The 21,388-nt window shown below is 39.7% G+C and overlaps 1 protein-coding gene across 2 annotated transcripts in view; it reads left to right on the forward strand.

The window, feature by feature from the left end:
- LOC127579988 (inward rectifier potassium channel 16-like) overlaps positions 1-21,388 on the forward strand; it is a 114,568-nt gene that overhangs the window by 20,614 nt on the left and 72,566 nt on the right. Inside the window, exon 3 of one of the 2 annotated variants that reach the window (XR_007957758.1) lies at positions 5,042-5,223. The exons of the other annotated variant lie outside the window; for it this stretch is intronic. The gene's annotated coding sequence lies outside the window, so the exon portion shown is untranslated. Of the gene's footprint in view, positions 1-5,041; positions 5,224-21,388 lie in introns of those variants that run through there. 2 annotated transcript variants of the gene reach the window in all.

Here is a 21,388-nt window from a genome sequence, read left to right on the forward strand (position 1 = left end):
TTTTAAATGTTGGTATTGTACTGACCTCATCCACTTCCTCTGGCAGTTCGTTCTATATATATGCACCACCCTCTGCATGAAAAGTTGCCTCTCAGGTCCCTTTTACATCTTTCCTCTCTCACATTAAACTTATGCCCCTTAGTTTTTGATACCCCTTCCCTGGGAAAAAAGACTGTCTGCATTCACCCTGTCTATGCTCTTCATGATTTTATACACCTCTGTAAGGTCTGTGAATATAGTCTGTGAATTACAGGCCCAAGCCTCAACACATGGCTGTCATAACAAAGAAAGAGTTTCTATTTACAGAGCATCCTTCATGGACCAATATGCCTCACATCCAATTAATTATTTTCTAACCATAGTCACTGCCCTTACATAGACAAACATTGCTGTCTATTTATGTACCACAGGATCTGATAAACAGCAATGAGATAAATGTCCAGCTCATCTACCTTTGTTGTTAAGAACAACAGCGGGGGTGGTTTGAATATCTGGAGTACATGTAATGAGGATGTTACAACCTTGTGATGACCAAGCAAAGGTTTGCTGCTCCCTTCCTAGTAATTTGAAGCCATTTTGCTTGTGCAGACTTCATGAACAACATTTCATAATGAGGGTACAGGCATTGGTTATCTGAGTTCTAACAACACTTATTAAAGAAAAATCTGCCTACTTTAAAAAATAATAAAATGCACAATCTTTTTAGGAAACTCTTTGCTTTTAATTCTGCATTAAATTCTGACGCAGAAAGCCCCCTGCAAAATTGTCTGTCTGAAGTTCCATTATTTTCCTCGTGCTCTTTTTTCAGTAGCCTAGCTACTAATGCACCAAGTCAAGTATCAACCTCAGCAAATAAGCAGTTATGGAAGTTGAAGTTTTCTAATATATGTTGGTATCAAATTCTAACTACCTCTTATTCTATTTTGTAAAATACAATTCATTCTCCCGCAGACAAATGTAATCTCTGTACATTGTGTTATGGTGAAAAATGGTCCCAAATGGCAATCAACGATTCCTACTCTGGTCTAGGTGCTAGTTAGGAGTAAGTGGAAGAAGAGAAAGTGCGCTTTCTTCATGTAAATTTGAAATATCAGATTACAGTGATTTGAAGCTTGTACAAATGGCATACTAAATAATGGGATTATTGAAACAAAAATCTAAAAGGACTCTGATGCATGAAGGGAGAGATCAGGGAGCAATTCCTTTATGTCCTGAAAATATAGAAAGCAAAAACTAGAAGGAAAAAGGTTCCCTAAAATTGTCTGTGTATGTACACTGAATCCAAAGTTTGTTTGTTTTGATTCTAAGGGTGGAAATGGCTTCAGTATTCCTGTTTCTTTTGGCTCCTTAAGGGCTCCACCATGTGTACATGCCTCAGAGTTAGCCCGTGACAATCATTATATTGCTAAAGTCATTTGCATGCCTGCACTTGACACATGTTTGAAGGATGCAGACCAGACAGATTACAATGTCACTTCAGGTGCAATTCCGATTTGCTGGTGGTGCACTGTTTAGCCATCGTCCTCCCTCCATTTCATGCTGCTGAACATATGTTAATTAGGATGAAACGCTGCCCCCCTCCATCAACTAACAAACACACTCCTTCCCTCTCCCTTCCACCTCTATATAAAAGGATCATCACTCACACGTTGCTTGCTTCATGACCTCTTCTATCTGTTACTGGGATTCTGCAAATGATTTATGCTGTTGGCAGCTGTTTCAAGTTGCAGAAGTCAATGGAGCATCATGTGACATATCACTAGTTTAATTTTTCCCTCTTTATTATTATTCCAGACATCCACTACTGGGTCCTGAAACCTCCCAACCTTCTGGCCGTAAATTTATTTTTCCAACATTCTTTATTTTTTTCCCTCCATTTGATGCCATCCTTGCCCTCCTGAGCCACAGATGGGCCATCTTTCTCATGGAGTCTCTACTTCCCATCAGAACTTATAAAATGTTATGAAATATGTCTTAAAGTGTCAGCCACTGCTTATCTATTGTGGCAGACACTTCCTCTATCTATATTAGTCAACACTGCCTTTATACCTTTGTAATCATTTTTATTTAAGTTTACAATACTAATTTCAGAATTTGGTTTCTCACTTTCAAGCTGACAGTGAAATTTTTTGACTTTATAATTACTCTTCCCAGTTAATCCTTTATTATGAGACCATTAATTCATCCTGTCTCACCAGACATGCCCAGATCTAAAATAAGCTTTCTCTGTTTGGTTCTGCAATGTATTGTTTAAAAAAAATTGTCCAGAATGCATTCCATGAACTTATCTTTAAGGCAACCTTTACCATTTTGATTTGTCCAAATAATATAAAGATTAAATCTGTGTGACTACTGTAGTACCTATCTTACAAACTCCCATTATTTCTTGATTAGTACTGTGTCTTATTAACATGGCTGCAGTTAGAGGAGCTATAGATGCTCCTGCCCATGGATTTTTTTTTTGCTGTTTCTTATCTTCACCTTGAGTTTATGTCTTGGCCTTCCCAAACTCACTGTGATACCAATCTCATTCTTTATCAACAGAACCACCCCTCCTTTTTTTTCCTCTCCGTCTATCCTTCTGAAATGCCCAGGACTTTGGAATATTTAGTTCCCAGCCCTTGGTCACCTTGCACAACATCTCCTTAATGGTTTTAAAATCATACCTCTATTTCTATTTGTGTATCAATTCACCCATGTTATCATGAATGCTGCATGCACTCAGATAAGGAATCTTTAGTTTTGCCTTTTTAACATTTTTGCCTGCTCTATTTGCAGGCACACCCTTTTGTTTGCAAGCTTTGTCTCTTCCTGTTATCCTCTGGTCATCATGACTTACTGTATGTTGTTATCCTGCATTATTGCCTTGTTTTTTTCTTTACCTTTCTAAATTTCCCCTCACCTGAACCCTCCTCCCTGTTACTTAGTGTAAATCTCCATCCCGACAGAACAGCTCCCTCTTTCCCCAGTACTGCTACCCATTGTCCATGTAATGAAGACCAATATTTCAGCTGCAAATTCAGCTCTCATATTTGATCCTAAAATAATTTGTACGTGGTTAAGGTAGTAATCCAGAGGTTACCGCCTTTGAGGCTCTGTCTTTCAATTTAGCCTCCAACTATTCATATGCCTTCAGCAAATCCTCCTTGTTAATCTTACCTACATTGTTATTGTCTATGCTGTGTACAACAACTGGATCTTTCCTCTCCCACTCGAGGTTCCTCTCCAGCCCTTTGGAACATGTCTTTAACCTAGGTACCAGGCAGACAACACAGACTTTGGAACACATGCTCACAGCTACAGAGGACAGTATCTTTCACTTGCCTCTACTATCCCCTGTCACCACCACATACCTTTTCATTTATCCAACTCGAATGGACCTCTGTACCAGAGAATTGCTCATGTTATACCTGCTCTCATCAAGGCTGTAAGAACTCCATATCTGTTTAACAAGTGCAAGGCCTGATGCTCCTTCAGTGTTCCCTTCTGGCTCCCCATAACTGTCCTATTAATAGTCACATTCTCCTGCCCCTGTCCACTGTCCTAATCTAAGGATTGTGACTGCCTCCTGAAACAAGGCATCCAGGTAACTTCCTCCATCTCTGATATATTGCATTATCCAAAGCTCAGACTCTAGCTCATCAGGTCTAGGCCAAAGTTTCACAAGCTGCAGACACTTACTCCACCATTCCCCATCTGCTATAGCCGCATTTCCATGTCTGTCATAATTTAAGTTACTTAATTAGTAATTAATTTTTTCAACTGGCTTTTTAGTAATTTACCTAGACTAAATTATAATTTTTAATTCTAATTTAGTCAGGTTAATAATCTAGTTTTTAAGGTATCAACTTTTTGCCCTGGATTATCCTTAAGCTTGAACCCCTTCAGGATAGTGAGAAAACATTCACACCAGCCGCAACGTTCCTACCTTCCTGTGCAGTTGTACCTTCAAATTTCTATACCCCTGCTTTTCAAGCTGCTGATTTCATTTGCAGCCACTCACACAGGGAGGGAAATGTGTCAGTGAGTGTCATATAGTCTGTGGCTGTCACTGTTGAATAGCTGTAGGAGTGCGCAGGCTGTAGGATGGAATAGTAAGGCTTGAAACTGTGCTCTCTGTGTAAGGCTGAGGTCATCTTATGAATATTAGGTATATGGCTTGTTTATAGAGATTGTTAGTAGACAACTGATAGGGGTGTTAATTGAATAGTGCCTGTGGATTATGATACAGTTGATATGGCATGACATTTGAAAATACATTCACTGACCTTTCCTGCTCATGCTAGGTCATTTAACATTTTCCATATCTACATCCAGCCCTTGGGGGTAGTCTCCTGGCATTGACCTCCACAGCCACCTGCTTCGAAATTCTGCTAATCATAAGTCTTGAGGTCTTACAGGCACTTGAACGATACAGCTAATTGCTCCTGTTCTCCATCTCCACCGGGGTAGGATCTAAGTAACAGAGTGCCTGCTCCTGCCCTTGGTCAGGCATTCTTTGCTCTTTCCTGTACCAGTTTCAGCTGCAGGGCAATTTCTAGAGCTCGCTTCAGACATCTGCACCCTTCCTTTAAGAGCTGGAGGCTAGCCTTAGAAATGCTGGGCATACAAAATATTGTCTCCATTCCTACTTCCCAGCCTACATCCAGTCCAGACACTGCTTGCTGTACACAGGTGTCTTTCTTAAGAGCAATCAGCATGATGTGTTACAATGAACGGGCAATGTGACGGTAGTGTAGCGGTTAGCATAACGCTATTACAGCACCAGCGACGCAGGTTCAATTCCGGCCACTGTCTGTAAGGAGTTTGTACGTTCTCCCCGTGCCTGCGTGGGTTTTCTCCGGGTGCTCTAGTTTCCCCCCACATTCCAAAGGCGCACGAGTTAGGAAGTTGTGGGCATGCTATGTTGGCACTGGAAGCGTGGCGATACTTGCGGGCTGCCCCCGGAACACCCTACACAAAAGGTGCATTTGACTGTGTGTTTCGATGTACATGAGACTAATAAAGATATCTTATCTTATTATCTTATCTCTGATTCCAGTTTTCAGGAGCTATTTGTGATCCATGGAGAGAGGTTTATAGGACATTGTGAGGCAGCAATGGTAGAAACTGAAGCAGAAGAACAGGGATGAAAACATCTGTGTTTACTGCCACACAATGTCGTCCCTCTGTGCAAAATCACCCTTCGGATCCACTCCTTTGCTTTGATTGAAATCTTGAACAGCAAAGTTCTCAGTTCCCTGCATTGCTACGTGGCAATCTGCAAGCACCACAAAAATCAGGAATGGCATTAATTCCCTTAAGTGGGCAACGTAGATTTTGATCATTTGACTGATGTGGCAAGTGATGCAGCTGAAGAATTACCGCAGCAAGGCCTTTCAAATAGCACAGAAGGATTTAATTTTCTGGCAATTGCAAGAGTTAACTCCAATCTCTACTATTTTGATTTTATATTCGTTTTAAAGAATAAATTAAGACAACTTGAATAAGAAAATTATTGAGGTGAATCAGGCGCTGCTAACTTGGGTCTCTGCTCTATAATTCCCATTGATTTCAATATTGCTGTAATAGCCCACCATGCTAGCCACAGGATATTATACTAATAGCATGGATTTTGTGGTTGGTAGTGCTTGATCTTCTTTCTACTTACAGCTATGCTCAGAATTTTCATGGGTCATTGAGCAGAAACGTTGTTGTTAGGTTGTGTTCCACTGAGATATCCAGTGAGTAAAGGGTATCTGGGAAGGAGCCAAGCAACAACATGGCAGTTCAATCAATCAGCCTAAGTCTTCACTCAGAGACAGCACAGTGGCACAGCTAGTCGAGCTGCTGCCTCGCAAAACCAGAGACCTGGATTCAATCCTGACTTTGTGGAGATTGCACATTCTCCTTGTGGATTTTCTTCTGGGGCTCCAGTTTCCTCCTGGATCCCAAAGACATGTAGGTTGGTAGGTTAACAGGCCATTGGAAATTGCTCCTAGTATGTAAGTGAATGGTAGAATCTGATGAGAGTTGATGAGGGTGTGGTGAGAATAAAAAGAAATGTAGGATTAATGTAAAGGGGTGGTGATGATCAGTGAAGTTAGTAGGCTGAATGTCCTGTTTCCATGCTGTGCCTCACTATGTAACTCCCTAATGTGCTGTACACAAGTGGAATGTAAGTAGTATATTAACTTTTCTGTACCAACAGTATTCTCAGCATCAGGTTTTTAGAGAAATCCACAGTCAGATTTTCAGGTGAGCTTCATGGCTTGATGATGACATAACCAGAATTTGAAGCCCAGGATTATGTGGGTTGGTGGTAGAATCTGGGGGGAGCTGATGAGAATGTGGGGAAAATAAGAAAATGGGATTAATGTAGGATTAGTGTAAATGGGTGGTTGATGTTTGGCACAGATGGTGAGCTGAGGAGCCTGTTTCCATGCTGTATCTCTCTGTCTCTCTATAAATGCCATACTGAGTCTAGATGAAGAGATATCCATCAAAACATTCATTGTTAAATTATTTACAGTAAGTAACATAAAGTGAGGGAAATCAAGTGTGATTAAGAGGGATTTAAAGAAGCAAAGGGCATGGGTAAATGTCTTTTTTAATGTCCAACAATATATTCAGCAAGTACAAAACAAAAAATTACAGATGATGGAAAGCTTAAATAAAAACAGAAACCTTCAGAGATAATCAGCGGGTCAGTCGGCATCTGTGGAGAAAGAAACAGTTGACCTTTCAGATCAATAGCCTCTACGAACAGTTAACAATTAATGTTGTTTCCCTCTCCACAGATGCTGTCTGACTTGTTGTGTATCCTTAGCATTTTGTTTTCTCTCAACATTCTGAAGGAACTAGAGTTTATACTTAAATTTTCAAAGTCAGCACAATCATTTTGGCAGGAATTAAGATTTGTGACACTATTAAAATATAAATGCACCAGCTCTAATTTAATTTGGCATATGTATTGGGTAACTTGAAAGTAGATATAGCAACTTCATGCCACTACATTGCTTTGAATGCTGAGTCCACCAGTGGGGGGGTAGATGTGGCAAAGCTTTTAGAGACGGAGAATAACTCAGACAGCAACATCCCACCTTTCATGTTTAACAGCACATACATGTTGCCAGTGGCCGGAATTGATCCCGGGTCGCTAGCGCTGTAATAGCGTTATGCTAATCGCTACACTACCGTGCCTGACATTAAGTCAAAATTTCAACAGACTGAGACAAAACTGTTTGCAAAAATGTTATTGTCCTGTACTTAGTCCTAACGAATTTTCTGATGTGACTCCTGTCATAATTTTTTTGTGAACACATTCTTTAAAACAGTATAACGTTAACCGGTTTTGACAAGAACATGATGTTTTTGAAGGGCTGTAACCTTAGAACTGAATTTCAGCCTGCACGGAAATATTTCAAATTGTAAATTCCCAGCTGCAGTTGACAAGGTACTCATCAACTGATAAATGCTGGAATCCACCTGGAACTGACCAGTTGAGCCCGGTCATTATTATACAGCAGAGCCACAGTTAAGCAGGAGTAAGGTAAGAGTTCAAAACAGAACTGAATAAAATACATATGAAATGTAATTTTGAGTGATAACCATTGTGTGAGATTAGAACATAAAACCACATAAATGGCATTGATCACTCTTTTGATGTGATATGATCAATAGATAACTCCAACAGAAATCCTACATGTTAAACATTGCTGACTTTACACGTTATTTCACCTCTAACCACACTGATGAATTTACCTTGCTCAGTAGACATTGTGACTGCCTGGGTATAGAATTAAAACCCAGCCAAACCAAACCCCAAACCCATCTGAACCCAAGGATTAATGCTTTTGATATCCAACCTAAACTAAACCCAACATGACTTGGCTTAAGTAACTAAACATAATATGATGTTACCTATGGCTTAGTAGGTCGCCCCCTCTCTCTTGATGCACAAAGTTGTGGGATCAAGATCCACCAGGGGCATAGATAAAAAACCTGGACAGGCACTCCATTGTGGTACAGAGGAGATGCTATTCTGTTGGAGATGTTGTCTTTTAGATGGGATACTATATTGAGATTCTGCCAATTTCTCATGTAAATGCAAGGAATTTTTCAGCACCAGTTTGAAGTACAAGGAATGTTGCATCACTTTCCTGTCTAATATTTATCCTTCAGTCAACAATAAACAGGAACTCAATGGTCACCATTGATTCTTCCTTATGTGAGCCTGCAGTGCAAAAAGTAACTGCTCCACTTCCTGTACAGCTACACTGTAAAGGTATTAGATTAGATTGGTTTATTGTCAGATACAGCAGGGTGCAATGAAATTCCTTGTTCAGATGAAGCTCATGGAGTAAACAGTATACATGATAATAATAAATGCAACAATAAATGCAATGATGAGCACAAAACAGCAGAACAGTGCAAAGATTGTAGTGCAATCTGAAGTAGTGCAAAAGAAATGCTGAAGTGACAATAACAGAATAATGGAGAGAAGATCTACATCTTATCTTCAGACAACGGTGGTTGTTGAAGAAGCCCTTGCTCATGTTTCACCTTATGGCTTGCGGAACTGAACTTTAAGAACCATTCAGGAACTGGGAGTTTTGGACTTTGTCACACACACACACGAAGAGTTTAGTTTTGGGGATAACGTTCGAGGTTTAACATTTTTGAATTCTAACATACTAACATTTTTTTTTTACTTTTATTTTACGTATTATCATAAGTAGTGATTAATAAAATAGTTTTTAACACTGAATCATGCTCAGTGTGTTTCTTTTGTTGCTGGTTTGTGACACAGAATAATGGAGAGAAGTGGAGTTAAGAGTCCAAGAACGTGGCAGCACCACTGGGAAGGGGATGTGAAAGAGGTGATTGGTTCAGAAATCTGACAGTGGGGAAGAAGCTGTTCTTGTGTCTGGTCATCCAGGCTTTCAAGTTCCTGCATCTTCTCCCAGAAGGTAGAAGGGAGAAAAGGGAATGGCCAGGGGGGCAGGCGTCACTGACAATACTACTAACCTTCCTGAAGCAACGCACCATGAAGATGGACTGAAGAAGGAAGTGACAAGCCGGTGATGGACTGAGCTGTGTTTGCCACTCGCTGCAGGTTCAGTCGATCAAGAGCAGAGCAGTTACCACAGCAGGTTGAGATGCAACCCGTCAAATTCCTTTCTATAGCGGATGTAAAATACTTTAGTACACCCTAAGGTGGTATGAGAAGCTGTATAAGTGCATAAACAGAATGTGTTTGTGCTAAATATCATGTAATATTCCACAATCCACTTGTACTTCCATTTAACACATTTTCAGCTTAGCTGAATTCCCTTATATTTGCTCCCCCTGACAGGACAGATTACAGTCCCACAGTGATTAAGAGGTGGGAAGGGACTGGTAAAATAAAACAAATTCAATCCTGGAAGGTAAATTTCCTGGTGTTGCACATTTCTATCCTGGCAGGCATCTTGGGGACTTATAGTAGAAGTTTCGGAGCAGGTTTCCCAGAGCTGCCTTGGCAAGAAAACTTTCACAATGCTGCTCTTGTGGCCGATTACAGTTAAGGTGACAGCACTGCACTACTTAGAAGATTGAAAAGTGCTGTTTACGTCTCTCGTGTACTTCTTTGCAAAATTAGTCCTGGAATGCGCAGGGTAAACTACAACAATTTCTGTGGTTTGTCCATTTTAGGTTAAGATTATCTGATTGAAATCAAACTCTTTTTGATGCTAAATTGCGACAATTCACCTCTCCACCAATGGGATGCACTTTGTTTTGGAATAACACTATCATGCCTTAAAGACAATAACCTGTATGTTGAAATTTTAGCCCGTCTATTCCAAAACAACAGTGACTACACCCTATAAATTCTTAATTAGCTGTAAACTGCATTGAGAAATCTTGATGTCATGAAAGGTATGATGTGAGCATTGACTTCTTTCATTCTGGGCACCTCTAACTAGTTCTGAAGAATGTAAAATTGTCTGAAACTTGCTGCTAATAATTTGCCTTCTATTTCCCTCCTAGACTTTGAGTTCCCCTATCAAAGATATGTCACAATGCACAGTACATATCTACCTTGACACTCCATTTTTTAATGTATGTTCAACTCTAACAGAATGTACCTGTTGATACAGTTCAATGGACCAATGAGAGTTAGATAATGTGTGATACTCATGTCTGGCCTCAATGCCCTTGGTTTTATATTCACATAAAACATATACTTTAGGACATGCCACACATTTTTGATTTGTGTTAATGAGATTTCAGATGGCGAATAGATTGGATGAAGATTTAAACCAGTAAATTCATGTAGATAGTGAATTATAAGAACAAATTAACTTCAAACAAACTGTAAATTAGCACTTCAGTATCTGCCTAATAATACATTGAAAATTTAATCAACTTGAGGTAAAAGAATATTTCCAAAGTAAATCTTCTCTCTGTAGTTCCCCCAATTATTGAAGGGAGTGCCGTTAAACCTACTCAAACGCCATCAACAAAATACTTCTTGTTTATGGGATTAAATTATTTATAAATACTTTGGAATGACGCAGGACCGGTATGTTGTGGGCTGAGTTATAAGGCTTAATCCCATCAAGTATGGACTCCTTTGTATAAAGTCACAAGAATTAGTGTATCCGGAAGGTTAAAGGATACCATTGCCGAGTGCACCTGCTACATTCATACCAAACAGTCCTTTCAAAAGGGAAAACAAGACCAGCATTTGTATAAGCAACCTTCATGATCGCAGATTGACCCAAAGCACTTTGCAGTCGATGAAGTATTTTTGAAATGTATATACTGTTGTAATGTAAGAGGCACGTCTGTCAATAAGTGTTCAGTTAATGCAAATTCTCACAAATATAAATGTATTAATCACCAGACAACCTATTTCCCTGAAGCTGCTCAAGGTTTAAGTATCAGCAGGTCACTGGGGATAACTATTCTGCTCTTCAAAATAGTTCCCTGGGTCTTCTGCATCCACCAAAGAAAGCAGATAAGGGCTTTGTTCAACATCCAAAAATGGCACCTCTGATGCTGTGGCACTCCCTTGGTACTGTACTACAACATCAACCTGAATTTTTGTGCTCAGAAGATGAGCTTAAACCTGCTGCAGTCTGACTCAGAATGCTACCACGTGGGCACATCTTACCCTTACAGAGTGCCCAGTTATCCCCACCAGAAAGCAGAGTGAAGAATGTGTAGATTCTCAAGGTTTGGGTTAGCATGTCATACCGAACAGCATTTTGAAATCAGTACAGAAAATCCTAAAAATTTGAAAATTTGAGAAAACAACTAATGACAGGCTTCTTCCACATGTCCATCTGACCATAAGGTATAGGAACAGAATTAAGCTATTCAGCCCATTGAACTGTTCTGCCATTCAATCATGGCTGCTTCTTTTCTCAACACATTCTCCTTCCTTCTCAAGAACCTATCAATCTCTACCATGAATACACCCAATGACTTAGTCTCCACAACCCTCTGTAGCAACAAATTCCACAGATTCACTACCCTCTGGCTGAAGAAATTCTTCCTCATCTCAGTTCTAAAGGGATGTCCCTTTATTCTGCTGTGCCCTTGATCCTAGATGCTCCACGTCCACTCTATCCAGGCCTTTCAGTATCCCATAGGTTTCAATTAGATCCCCTCTCATCCTTCTGAACTCCATCGAGTACAGAGCTAGTGACATCAAATCCTCCTCGGTTATGAGTCTCTGCCAGTGATGTTTAAGTGAATCTGCTGCAGATAACACATTTAGAAGCCCAGAAAGTCTAGCAAAGGTTTTAGTTAATAACCCAAATAAAGCTGATTTCTGCCTGTTGTTATCTGTTGGCTCTGGGTGACAGATGGTGCCACTTTTGTTTGCCAGACTTTCTCTTGATTCATTTTCTGCCTGTAGTTCACACTAAAAGAGGAGCTGTTCAGTGTTGAGTGCCATTTCTACTTCAGCGTAAGCGGGCTGAGTAAAGCTTTCCAGTCCTCGCCCTCCTTTGGCATTCCCAGTTCCCATAGTTGTACAGCAGTTACCATCCACTACATTCAGACTGTACAGAGTTGTTCTCAACTCGAAATTGATGAGTTAATGAAACCATTCCTGAGCAACTATTACTGATCCTATAGGTAGGCATGACTACTGATACCGTAAGTAGGTACTGATACTGTAGGTAGGATTAGAGGGCATAGGTTTACGTTGAGGGGGGAAGGTTTAAAGGTGATTTGAGAAGTGACTTTGCTTTTACAAGGTAAGTGGTAGGTGCTTGCATTGCTCTGCCAGGCGAGGTGGCCAATGCACGCAAGTCCATTGCAAAACAACATATGTGATCTTGAAAGGAACCACAAAAGGTGGAATCTGTAATATAAACCCTGCTTAGATACACTAGCAGCTTAGTACGAAGTTACATGCAAAATGTTGTGTTATTTTATGATGCACCTTGGAGACTGCAGGGATGTTCCATACTGTATGTCAAGTGAAGGAGCAGATTATTCACCTACTGGTAGGTTTTTGCCAGTTTTGTGTAATGTACTGTAAGAATATGTTAATAATATGGCACTAAGATGTCATTCTTAACCCCATAAAATTCCTAATCCCAGGTGTTATTCATATTTAATAACATCTCAATACCTCAATGGTAGCATTTCAAGCCTTTCAGATATTGACTGTTTATAATTGTTATCCTTGTCACTATTCACCATGTTCTCCATGAATTAACATTACTGCAGGAAAGCACAATTATTGCTTCAGTGGGGCAGATTGAGAGCAGAAGTGTCACCACTGTTATCGTGAAGTTAGTTACAGTGGAATGAGCAGGGGGAATCCAGGATCCATGCAAGCAAAACTGAAAGCACACCAAGATGAATTTATGAAGTCAATTTGAAGAATAAAGAAAGGTGTTATCTCGCAGATTCACCTTCAAAGGGGAGACAGATATGTTCCAGTCTTGATGAGAGATTTGCACACAGTTGCAAGATTGCCTGAGTGAATTAAATTAGCATTTGCATATGCTAACAGAAGCCTAATTGCTTCTGTGCAAATTTTAATCAGCACTGAAGCATCTTCCTCTCATTTAAGAGAGAAAAAAGGATGATAATTTTCAAATGCAATTGCTTTATAATGGGGATTAGACCATTGGTCTTTCTGATGTTCAGTTAGTTTGCAGCAACATCGCTCCCAATGCATGCAAGTCCATTGCAAAGCAACATATGTGATCGTGAAAGGAACCGCAGAAGGTGAAATCTGTAATATAAACCCTCTGTCAATTCTGAGTTTCTCAGCATGACAAGGGAGCTGCTCTGACCTGTGCTGATCTCCAACAGGCCTCGGGCAAACTCTGACCACCCGTAATTAAAGCTCTGCATGAAGACTTTTAAAACAAGCGGACTTGACATATACAGTGATTTTTCTTACTTTCAAATGCTGTCCAGTTTCTCTCATTGCATAATCAACAGGTTTAGGTGCCTCCGGATAATTGCATAATTCATTGAAGAAGCAGATCTGACCAGTCTGAGCTGACTCGCTGACTTTACCCGTGGTGAAGGTGGAGGGGTTGTAAATGGTCATTGTGCCCAGGGCTAGGGAGGAGAAGATTGACTTGGATTCCTGCTCTCTGATAGTTTAACAATATCTACACCTGGATTCTTCAACTCACTCAGAACTCCACTAGCCCAAATTTAATTTACACCATGTCCTGTTCTCTCACCTCCTCGATGCTCTCTGCTATGCTTTGGTTCCCAGTACATCAATCCCAACATTTTAAAACTGCTTATTCATAAATCTCCTTGTACTCTTTTTCTGTAACTTCATTCAGCTCTGTGGCCCTCTAAGACCTTTGCACCTTCACAGTTGTGGTCTTTCAAGCAGCTTGGTTTACCTCACTCCATTGTTTCTAAGCAGGCATTCAGCTGCATAGACAGTGAGCACTGGATATCTACCTCTCCCGCACTCCAACTCTCTATCTAACCTTCTGCTTAATAATACTCTTGTAACATTTTATATTAAAGGCACTGTATGAATGCAAATAGTTGCTTTTGTTGTGACTTAGTGCAGAATAATGTTCGGCCACAATATATCTAAGACAGTTTATAAGCATTTGTTGTACAATATTTGTAAAATAGGCATATACCCAAACATCCACTACAATATCAACAGACAGAGCAGATACAGTAGGATACTGCCTGAGATGGGGTATTTCAATTATGAGGAGAGACTGGATAGGCTAGGGTTATTTTCCTTGTAGCAGAAGAAACTGAGGGGAGACCTGAAATTATGTCTTCGTCTACAAAATTACTACAAAATTATGTGTCAAAGTCGAGTTTATCGTCATATGCACAGGTGCAAAGAGAAACTTATTGCAGCAGCATCATAGGCACATAGCACTATATAAGCAGCATTCACAAGAGAAACATAAATTAAAACTGAATTATACACTATTTTTGCAAGAGAGAACACAATTAGAACAAAAAAAAGTCTATTTTAGTGCAAAGTGATCAAAGTGTTCATATTGTTCTGTACTGAGGCAGTAATTAGGGTTGTGCAGGAGGTTGGTTCAAGAACTGAATGGTTGAAGTAGTTGTTCTTGAACCTGGTGGTGTGGGACTTTAGGCTTCTGTACCTCCTGCCCAATGGTAGCAGCAGGAAGATGGCATGGACCGGGTGGTGGAGATCTTTGATGATGGATGTTGCCTTCTTGAGGCTGCACCTTATGTAGATACAACGGATGATGGGGAGGGACGTGCCTGTGATGTACTGGGCAGAGTCCACTACTCTCTGCAACTTCTTACGTTCCTGCACGTTCACGGAGATAGCATAGATAGTAGGAAAATTTTCCCTATAGTAGAAGTATTTAAAACTACAGGGTACAGGTCTAGGGTAAGGAATAAATGGTTTAGAGGGAATCAGAGGAAGAACAAGTTGGAATCTGGAATGCCCTGACTGAGGTGTAATGAAGGCAAGTGCTTTTCCCACATTTAAGAATATCAAGACAAGCACTTATATTGTCAAAGCATTGAAGGCTATCGACCAAGTGCGGTAAATGAGATTTGTATCGATAGTTACCTGATTGTCGGCATAGACTTTGTCTCTCCCTCTCTCTCTCTCTTTCATTCTCTCTCACACCATCTCTCACTCTCTTTCTCTGTGCTCATGAGCTAAGGTGGGGGACATCTCTATCGACAATGATTCTGTGTTAGTCTGCAGTAATGTTATCCTCCAGAAATGTATTTCCCATAGGCAGAAACTTCTTATTGATAAGAAAGAGGAAATTCAACTCTCCCTGAGTTAGTTGATGTTGAAAAACATCTCCTGAAATTACAAAAATAAGGAAGTGAGCCACTTTGATTGACCTCAACAGAACTAAATGTGCAGAGTGTGGCTGGCGATGCCTGAACACACATTGAATGTGAATGATGAAAGGTGAGCTTCAACCCTCTCAATCTCAAAACAGAGAGGGAGGCAGCAAGATAACTCTCGGCCACAGAGCAATGAGCTCAGGAAAGGAAGTCAGTCTGTAATGAAGATGTATGGAAAGGAGCCAAAGTTTCAGACACAGAGAAGCAGCAGTAATCACAATGGAGTAGGTTTTACACAGTGGTATTCCCAAACAGAAGGCTTTGAGATCTGGTTCAGCTATTTGGAACACCCAATTTCAATAACCCTTGCTAGGCCTGATGGTTCTACACCCAAATTCCTGATTGATGTTCTTGATCCATAGAGCAGAAAATTCAAGAGAGGCGCATTTTTGAAGATTCCCCTGGTTTTGACATTCCCATCCTTTCCTGGATTGTCCTGGAGTCTCCAGAAATGAAAAACAAAATCTACCAGACACTTTTGCAAGGAACCCTCAGGGAAAGATCACATATGCATCAAATAACATCTTTTCTCAAAATTTGTTTGAAGATTATTAGTGAGAGAATGTAATAAAGATGAGAAGTGGGAGGCAGTTAGGAGGAGTTGATCATGCAGACAATGAAAGAGTTTTGTAATTGGTTATTGGTTTTATTATTGTTACATGTACCGAGATACAGCGAAAAGCTTTGGTTTACATGGCATCCAGACAGATCATTCCAAACAAAAGTAATAGTACAAAAGGAAAAGCAAAAACAGAATGTATAATATAGTGTCACAGTTACAGAGAAAGTACAGCGCAAGTAGACAATAAGGTGCAAGGGCCATGATGAGGTAGACTCATGATCAAGAGTTCATTTTTATTGTACAAGAGACCCATCCAATAGTTTTGTGGTGAGCGACATCTGTCATGATCGTTATCAATGAGCTCGTACCAGGTGAAATACTGCAGTGATGGCGCAGAGAACCTATGCCAAACCATACCAGTGGGTAAGGAGATGTAAGCATTGGCATGTTGAGCGATGTATTCATCACATCTTACATATACATGGCTAACATACTAGCTGAAGGCTTTTGTGGTGTTAGCCACAATGCTGTATGTATAGACCACTGGTGCACCAGCAGCAGCTATCCTTGATGACATAACAGTGAGTGCCATCATTGTAGCCCAGGAGGCTGCTATTCTCCTTGGTTTATCCCCTCCATCTGGAACCACTTCTTTCCTTCAATGTTATATTTGGAATGCACCCAGGTCACCAGTCGTTATAAACTTCACTAGTTCGCAGGCATGAATCTGTAGCTTGTACACAATTACCCCAAGCTCCTTGTTCTCCACATACGTTGCTATTCAAAGAGCTGATTTACATCTACTCCCTTTAAATCCATCTGTTTGGATTGTGAATGTTTCATTTAAAAAGCTGATCTCCAGCTGATTATGATGTGAAATGATGGAATCCATGTGTGGGGGTGGGTGGAATTGTATTTAAGCAAATAAAAACCTCTGATTATAATTAAAGGTGCCTTCTAAGCAATTATATCTTGAATTCAAACTTTGAATAAAAAATACAAAACATAAAAAGTTTCTTAATCATAATTACAGAATCAAAAACTTGAATAAAATCTAAGCTATTCCTCTTTGAAAGCTTCATCATTCAGATTGGGATTGGGTGCCAAACATTATGCAAATGTTGGGACATTGCAGCATTAATATTTTTTTGGAAGTTTGGAATTGTATTGTGGCTACCGAGCAGAATACACATATAAAGGGTTCTATCTCAATCTTGGTCTCTTGGTGCTTCTTCCATTATTAATTGAAATGGAAAATCACATGTTGCATGTGCCCCAATCTCTAATACAGCAGGGGAGATGGGTGATGGATCTCCCCATCAGGTTAACACAGGGAGGAAATTTTCAACACTGAAATTTGATCCCGTGGGTGGGTATTGAGGTGAACAACATGATACTATATAAAAAGGAAGTAGAAGAGTATTTAAAAAGGGAAATATAAAAGAGGTCACAAGGACTCAGGAAAAGCGTTAAGGTAGACAATACTACTTGAGGAACTAGCATCGATATAAGTTCCATGTAATGAGAAACTTTCCATCCTGTAACATCATTGATTCATATGTCATGGAATTCCAGTGTATCCCCAAAACCTGGTTCTTTCCAGGTATGATTTTTAATGGAGGTCCCTGACAGAAAATGGATGATAAATTGCCTGACTGATGTTCTCCTGAATATTCTTCTCCACTGACTAAAAGATAGAAAGCAAACACTCATCTCCCCCTTCACCCACATCTTTCCCAATACCCCACACTCCTCAACAGCTCTGAACTCTACATACCTGGTCAAAATATACAAACAGTCCAATACATTACAAAACTCTTTTGCTGCCCTTCTTGCTGAACGTTTGCAACATTTTCAAGTTATTTCATCATATAAAACATTTTACTTCCGTTGTCTCCATTAACCTCCTCTCCATCATTGGAATTAAGTCTTTGTTTGAATTTAAAATTAGAAAAAAAAAGGTAAGATATATCGATGAGAATAAAGATTCAAAGAGGCTATTTCTTTAATGAGTTCCAATTGTAATTGATGAATCTTTGGAATTATGATGTTAAACTTCCTGAAAACTTATAACACCAAGAACAGTCTAATGGATCTTGAGGTGGAAATTAATGTGAGGATTTGTCTGAAATTCTTCTCTCTGTTACCTTATTAAGTTGTTGATGCTTTTATATTTAAAGTTAAAATAGCAGAGACAGAAGTTTCAGATCAGAGTTTTAGCCCTTCATGTCCAGTGGCATAATTTCAAGTTCATAATTTCAGAATATTTCTTTATTATTTCAAGAGTACATTGTAATCATCTAGTGGTGTTTTGTAATCACTCAACATGTGCTAACTTTGCTGTGGTGTAACCTTATGGTAATCATGTTAATAGGATTTCTATTTTACAAAATCATCTTGGTACATATTGGTGATGCAATTATGCAGTTTTGAATATAGTTGAGTCAGGAATTGCAAATATAGTTTTCCAACTGAAAAGCCAACTTCTGTAATGGAATAGCAATAAAATAATGGGCGTTTTGGCCAAAATTCAAAACTGCATTATACAAATTTGGGCCGATGTATGGTCGCTGAGATTTACTGAGGAGGTTACTGCAGCATAGTTTTTAATTTCTTGACCAGTAGCCTGAACTATTGAAGGGGATTTAGGATTCAAACCCTGCCACAGCAGCTGGAGAATTTAAATGCAAGTAATTCAAGCAAAACATCTGGAATTCAGAGACAAATAGCAACAATGTTGACCAAGTTTTGTCGTAAAAAAACCCAGTAGTTTCATTGTCTTTCATGGAAGGAGATCTTGCTGAAATGTGACTCCAGACCCGTCAATGTAGTTGATCCTTAACTTGCTTCTGAAATGATCTGATAAAGCAATAGGTTAAGAGGAGAGTTAGGAATGGACAATAAGTTCCAGCCTAGTCATCATTCACATCCTTAAATCAAAGAAAACAAAATTCCATCTTGCTTGTCTGTTGCAGTAATATTCCCCTTCTCATTAGTTTAAAAATCTACCTGTCTGAAACACCTGCTGGGCTAATTAGCAAAACAAATTAGGTACTGAAGCTGATATGGCAACCTTATTCTCTCTTAATGATGCAATATCATTAATGTTGTGATATAATGATACACTGCATGAGCTCAAGAAGATTCCTTAGACAACACATCTCAAACCCATGACCCCTACCAGCTGGAAGGACAAGGGTAGCAAAAGCATGGGAACACCACTACCCTGAAGTTGCCCTCCAAGCCACACACCGTCCTGCCTTGGAAATATATCGTCGTTCCTTTACCGTCACTGGGTCAAGATCCTGGAACCCTATCACTAACAGCATTGTGGGGATAGCCACGTCGCAAAGGCTGCAGCAGTTCAAGAGGGCAGCTCACCACCACCTTCTCAAGGGCAACTAGGGCTGGCCATTTAAATGCTGGCTCAGCCTGTGAAACCCACGTCCCTTGAATGAATATAAAACAAATAACAGTGTGATTCGGTGTGGAAACTATTTCTGGAATTATTTAGAATATTAACTTATCATCTTAAAACACTGCAGATGCTAGAAATAGGAAATAAAACCAGAAGATGTTACCTATTAGTGTTTATGTAATTGGACACCTGAAGATCTACCAAAGGCCTTATTTAAAATGGTGATGCAAGGCACCTCCAAATCATTATTAGTGAAGTGAATGAGCTGATCGTCAAAAGAGACAAGTGACAAAGATTTTAGACTGCCATGATCATGGTACCTCAGAAATTTCAGTCATGTTTTTATTCTTTCCACAGTTAGATCCTATCACCAACTCATAAGTAGATAAGATTGCTTCAGTGTGAACCAGTCTTCAGTTCTGAACATGGGTATTTCAACAATCTGACTTTGTACAACAAAGTCTTTGAGCATTTAAGCAATATTAGTAATGAAATACAGCAGAGAAAGCCTCACGATTCCCTCGTCAGGTTTAAAACAACTGCACTTATCTGCATTCATTAAAATCTAAGGCCATTTTCCCCACTTGAGCAGTCATCCTGACAATCAAATGCACTTATATCACTTGTGTTCAATAACGAGAACTAAAATCCTGACAGTTTGCTGCTAAAAACAAAGCTGTTGAGCTCTCAGATGACAGGATCTCCTCCCACTCTGCTACATGGCCTTAAGCCTGGGTACTGTAGTTATTTTACCTATTTAAGGAAATTTAATAAATATTCCACATTCTGACCTGAATTGAATCTAGACATTAAATTCTCTATGATCTGTGATTCATATCCCCTTTTTTGGTTAAGTATCAATACACTACACCTTATTGTGATAGAAATGAGCTCCATCTTATTAAATATGGTAGGTTTCCAACACAGAATTACTGAATGTAATGTATTGGTGTTTGGTGATCAAAGGAATTAGTAAAAGTGTTATTTCATTCTAAGATTCAGTATAGGTTTTGCTGTAATAACTTCTTAACTCTGTAGTGTTGGTGGTATAAACATAAGTACATAAGAAGCTCCATTAAGGGCACAACCTTCCCCACCATCGAGGACAGTGCCTCAAGAAGGCGGCATCTATGATTAAGGATCCTCACCATCTGGGACATGTCTTCTCATTACTACTATCAGGGAGGAGGTACAGGAGCCTGAAGACGCAAACTCAATGACTCAGGAACAGCTTCTTCCCCTCCACCATCAGGTTTCTGAATGCCATCACGTTTTTGAACAGTCCATGAACCCATGAACACTACCTCATTATTCCTTCTTCCTGCGCTATCTACTATATTTAGTTTTGTAATTTACAGGGATTTTATGTCTTTCCTCTGTACTGCTGCCACAAAACAAATTTCACATAATTTAAGTCAGTGATAATAAATCTGATTCTAATTCTGATTCTGGAGGGGAGGCTGGTTTCTGTGATGTGCTGTGTTCTCAGCTCGCTGCAGTTTCCTGTGGTCTCGGGCAGAGCAGTTGCCATGCTTTTTATAGTGCATCAATGGTGTATCTACTTTCTCCCTTCTATGAATATTCTTTCTCAGGTTGGACTCCAGACTAGTACATAATATTCCAGATGCAGTTTCACCAGTGCTCTACATAATTGGAGCAAGACGTCACTCTTGTATTCAAATCCTCTTGCAATAAAGACCATTATATTGGACGCCTTTCTAATTGCTTATTGAACCTGAATTCTAACTAACTCTCAGTGATTCATGGACAAGGACAGGTTTCTCTAAACACAGGTTCCTCTAAACAACTTGCAGTTTATTAAAAAATCTCTGCCTTTTGATTTTTTTTACCGAAGGAGATGACCATACATCTTTCCACATTATATTCCATCTGTCATGTCCTTGTCCATAGAGTTAACCTGTCTATATTTCCTTAAGGCCTCCCCACAGCCCACACTGTCAACTAGCATAGTATCATCAGCAGACTTGGATTTATTACATTTGATGCTCCCTTCCAAATCATTGACATAGATTATGAATGCCTGGTGTCCCACCACTGATCTGTGTGGCACC

Source organism: Pristis pectinata, chromosome 18, assembly GCF_009764475.1.
Source record: "Pristis pectinata isolate sPriPec2 chromosome 18, sPriPec2.1.pri, whole genome shotgun sequence".
Taxonomy (NCBI): Eukaryota; Metazoa; Chordata; class Chondrichthyes; order Rhinopristiformes; family Pristidae; genus Pristis; species Pristis pectinata.